This window comes from Peromyscus californicus, unplaced genomic scaffold, assembly GCF_007827085.1.
Source record: "Peromyscus californicus insignis strain IS unplaced genomic scaffold, ASM782708v3 Scaffold_6__1_contigs__length_162567912, whole genome shotgun sequence".
Taxonomy (NCBI): domain Eukaryota; kingdom Metazoa; phylum Chordata; class Mammalia; order Rodentia; family Cricetidae; genus Peromyscus; species Peromyscus californicus.
This window is the reverse complement of record NW_026294584.1, coordinates 161,056,595-161,061,642: the sequence shown is the minus strand read 5'-3', so window position 1 is coordinate 161,061,642 and position 5,048 is coordinate 161,056,595. Positions and strand designations below refer to the sequence as shown.

At 43.6% G+C, this 5,048-nt stretch overlaps 1 long non-coding RNA gene across 1 annotated transcript; it reads left to right on the top strand.

Annotated features, from left to right (window-relative positions):
• Window positions 1-1,358: 1,358 nt before the first annotated feature.
• Window positions 1,359-2,377, top strand: LOC128100029 (uncharacterized). The gene is made up of 2 exons (XR_008214645.1): window positions 1,359-1,567; window positions 2,068-2,377. It is a non-coding gene; the product is annotated as an uncharacterized LOC128100029 (long non-coding RNA).
• The last annotated feature ends 2,671 nt before the right edge of the window (window positions 2,378-5,048 follow it).

Genomic DNA, 5,048 nt, shown 5'->3' with positions numbered 1-5,048 from the left:
TAATAGGTAAGAAATGAACCAATGATGTATTTTAGAAGTGCTCATCATGTTTTCTCATTGCTTAAATGTCTAGAAACTTACTGTTTTATCTTTTGAATCTATGTCTGATCCTAAGGTACTAAATATTGATGCTGTATCAGAAATTTCAGAGTCATAATGGCGTTTTAAATTTACTATATATTTATCTGGGGTAATAAAAGTCATCCTTTAAGCCATATTAGTATTCAGAGCAAAACAAAAGAAAACTGATGTAACTTCTTATATATAACATTTGCATTTCTGTGGATTGCAGAAGGGACTACATTCTCACTAGCTGATCGCACTAGGTGCTAAGGAGTTACCCAAGGGTGTAATCCCAGCCAAGTACTGGAGAATGGGTAAGCTCAGGCACAGAAAGGTGGACATTCTTACATAAGCAAGAAGCACATGTGTGAAGCATTTCCACTGTTTAAGGTGTTTAATAAAAGACTGGTTATTAAACCCACTTGGATTTGAGTACATTTATTTAAAGAGCTGGGTGCAGGGTAATGATCATGCAGAGGCATAGGCCCTGCTTCTGGGAGCCCCTGTTTTAGTGAGAGGATGGGGCAGGCACAGAGGGGTATGCTAAAGCCTTGGTGCTGTGGGCCTCCAGCCTGGCCTGGGGAGAGGATGGGACAAGGGAGGCTTATTGGAGGAAGTGACGGCATCTACGCAGGACATGAAGGATGGGAGGTGTAATGCAAATCCTAATTGGTCTTAATAATAAAAACCTGGAGTCAGATTTCAGTGTAAATGCTGAAAGATCAGACGGACAAAGGAGCAAGCCACAGCCACCTCTTACCTCGACAACTCCTCAGCCTGGAAGGGAAGCTCCTGTTTCCTCCTGCCTTATATTCCTTTTCTCTGCCCAGCCAGTATCACTTCATGTCTCCACCTCCCTAGTGCTGGTATTAAAGGTGTGTGCCACCACTGCCTGGCCTCTATGGCTAACTAGTGGTTGGCTTTGCCCTCTGATCTTCAGGCAAGCTTTATTTGTTAGAGCATATACAAAATATCACCACAGGGAGGAGTCAGAGTCACTGAGTGAGAGTTGATTCTAGAAAATGAACTTAGTCAAGTGCTGCTCTTGGGAATGGAAGACCTAAAGATGAATGTGGGATGACTCATTCCTAACAGGCTTGAGGGCCACCTGGCCCAAAACAGTAAAAAAGATACTTTCTGAGAGCCAACCTGGGTCTGCCTAAGGGCCTTAGCAACAGCAGCTGAGACATGATCTGGAGATGACCTGGACCAATGAAAGGCAGCCATGTCACACCAGCAGATGCATATTCATCAGACCTTCCCCCAGGGTGGGTGGAAGGTGTATAAGGCTTGCCTCTTCCTGAATAAACTGAGCTTGTTGTTTCTACATTCTCGCAGAGTCTGTGTGGTTGACTCTGTGCCTACTTGGTCCCCTCCCCAAACGGAACAACAGCAAAGGATCCTGCCACAGATGAGGCAACTGGCTGTGATGTGACCAACGTGTGAGAGCAAAGGAGAGGCTGGTGGCAGCTCAGGGGCAGTGCTCTACCCTCAACTGGAACAAGTGAGCAGAAAGGAGTGAAGCAGAGGGTGGTAAGGAGCCCTGTGGCCCACATGGAGGCTGTCTTCATGTCCAATGGCTGGTGGTCACCCAGTCTCATTCTTGAGATGCCTGCTGCTGCTACTATTTCATGCCCTTTGTGTCTGTGAAATCTCTACTCTCAAACCAACCTAATCTTTGCTTGAATTAGACTGAATGAGTCTCCATTGCCTCCTGAGTCAGAGATCTTAGACTTCCTAGGCACTGGAGCAGTGTTCTCTGGGGCTCCTGTTGAGAGGAGACCCTAAAATGCCTGTGAGTCCTTCTCTTGCTGGTGCCTTCTAGTCTATTCCTTAGTTCCTAAGACTTTTCTGTGCCCTGTTTGGGGACAAATTATGTATAAGCAACATCTTTTGTCCTATCAGTTGATTTGTTATTTGCAGATTCAAATAGGCCTCAGTCAGCTCAACTTTGGGTTTGTCCCACTTTCCTTAACAAGGATTCATTGTTTCTTTTTCTTCCAGCACTTTCCAAGCATCATGATCAGAATCCGTGGTCTGGATGCCTGCTGGATGCCATTGTTGGAATCTTCTGTGACTCCACATGAAATTGATCAGCTTTTGTCAGTGGATTATGCTGGCATTACTATAGCTGCATCATCATTTGACCCTTATGACGTTCCTGGGAGATTGAATCTGAGTAACAAACACTATTTCCTAGTGGAAGCCATTGGATATCAGTTTGTTAAAGCATTAGAGTGAATGTCCCCATGTACATAATATGCTACTTTGTGTTGAGTTATTTTCTTCTGAAAGTAAAATTGAACAAAAGTGATGGCTGCTGGTCATTTCATCATGTATGCTGCAGTCTGTGTGGCACATGGGCGTATGGGTAGAGGTCATGCTAGCTAGCACAAGGGCACCAGAGTGAGGCTGACAGAAACTCCCAGAGGATCAAGAGTGAGACCAAATCCTGTTGTTTGAAGAAGGGTTCCACCCAGCTGAAAGCTTAAGTGTCATGTTCCATGTTTGCCAGAGCTTAGATCCCAGAGGTGAGATCTAGCCAAGATGTGACCCTGGCCTCTTTCCCTCCTGAAGTTACCCAAACCCCCAAAATAATTGGGAAAAAACACGTCTCTACTTTAACTGGAAGTCCCAAGTTGGGCACTATGCTGGGGTTCACCCGGTCACCATATGGTCTGGAGAAATATCCCTAGCATGACTTCATGAGCACCAAGCTTCCTTCTGTGACCTCAAACTCAGCTTGTCAACAAGTGAGTTCACTCTCTTCCCCACAGTTTGAATTCCCTTCCTGTGTGCTTTATTCTGTTCATGCCTCACCAGTTTCTAGTCCTATAAGTGAGAAACAGGTTATTTCTGACAAGACCTTTCTTTGTTGTTTGTTAGTTCAGAACCCTGGTTTTTGTTTTGTTTCTTTGACGTTATCTTTCTCCTTTTCCTTTCTTCCTGTTGTCATTGTCTCTCCCCAGGACCGGAAGACCATGATTATTCTGTGTGTTATTTTCACCACATCAGTCTTTGTAGATCACTGACTTACTTTTCAGAGACCTCTCTTCTGTTTGAAATCACAGAAAACTGTGGAAACAAGTTTTATTATACCAATTGGGATTTAAGGCTCTCTACGGTTTGCTATAAATGGTCACCTCTCCAACTGTGTTTCCCAATTATTTCTCTTCTCTACTACACAGCCTCAGCTGTAATTTCATTGTTCTCAAAAAATACTATTTTTAAATAGTTGTAATTTAGCGGCCCTTGCCGGGTGAGCATCTCTCCTCCCTTCAGTCTTTCCCAGTTCTGCCTTCTTACTGGTGGATGTCCCCATAGTCACTGCTGTACCCTTCATTATCTCTCATTTCTTGAATTCTACTGACACTTGGTGTTGGTGACATATAAACCATTCAACTATGCTGTGTGTGTGTGTGTGTGTGTGTGTGTGTGTGTGTGTGTGTGTGTGTGTGTGTGTTGGTCCCTAATGAGTCTAAGCCTTGTGGGAAGAATTTCCTTCTACACTGGATATTATTTATGAAGTGCTGATGGCGCCTCTCTTTGGTTGGTCCTAGAGAAGTTCAGTGATGAGAAATTGCCATGTTGAGTTTGTTTATAAGGCAACACTTTCATTGACCTGCTGTGACCTGGAGGCTCTTTGAAGCATCTGTGCTAAGTCTGGAGTTGTTGGAGCAACAGTGGGTGCAGCCTAGATAGCTGTGTCTGACTGTTCACAGCTGGTGAATAAAACAGAGACTGTGGGAATGGGTGAGACAATAAATGCATGCTAGGGTATGTGTGTAAACACATGCATGTGAATACATGTTTGTGTATGTTCAGATACATGTTAGGCCAGGGGCCAATCTAAGGCGTCACTACTTAGAAGCCATCTGGCCAGTGGCCTCAGAAATTATGTCTATTTCTACCCTCCAATCACTTCAACAACAAACATGTGTCACCATGATTGGCTTAAAAACATATTATATGTGTATGTGTGTGTATCTGTGTGTATTATATACACACAGATGTACATATATATGTGTGGTTTTTATTTTATGTGTAACGGTGTTTTGCCTGCATGTATGGCTGTGTACCACATGCATGCCTGGTGCTTGCAGAAGCCAAAGAGGGCACTGGGTTCCGTGGAACTGGAGTTACAGACTGTTGTGAGCTGCCATGTGGTTCTGGGCAGGTCCTTTGGAAGGAGCAGCCAGTGCTCTTAACTGCTGAGCCATCTTTCTAGGCCAGGACTGACCTTTTTTAATGAGGCTCTAGGGAAAAAATTTAGGTCTTTGTATTTGCAAAGCAAGCGCTTTACTTGAGGCATCTCTGCAGCCTGAAACGCTGGCCTGAAAGCAGTCCTATATTGAGTCTGGATTCCTGACAAAGTGCACAATACTTTTCCCAACAAGAAGCATCTGAAGGAACACGGATTTACCACATCTTTATAAAATCAAAGCGCTTTTAATACCATTACAACTTCTTTTTTTTTTTTTTTTTTTTTTTTTTTTTTTGGTTTTTCGAGACAGGGTTTCTCTGTGTAGCTTTGCGCCTTTCCTGGAACTCGCTTTGGAGACCAGGCTGGCCTCGAACTCACAGAGATCCGCCTGGCTCTGCCTCCCGAGTGCTGGGATTAAAGGCGTGCGCCACCACCGCCCGGCGCCATTACAACTTCTAAATGTAAGACTATTTACTCTATCAGATCTCCAGAATGTCAAAGAATCAGGGGGAGCCTCTGATTAGTATCAGTAGTGCTCTGTGTTCAGTAGGCAGTTGCTGCCTGTGTTTTGTTTGTGTTTTGTGCTCAATGCTCATCACAGACTTGATCTTATGACAAGGAAGTATTTTAGGTTCCTGTTATTTCTTTACTGAAGTTTTCTCAAAAGCAAAACTACAGAGCTCCAATTTCCCATTTGAACTTAATGCATTCTGGAATTTAAAGAATATTAATTTCTTGATTAAAAGATGATTCAAATTTAAAGGGCCAGACAATTTACTTA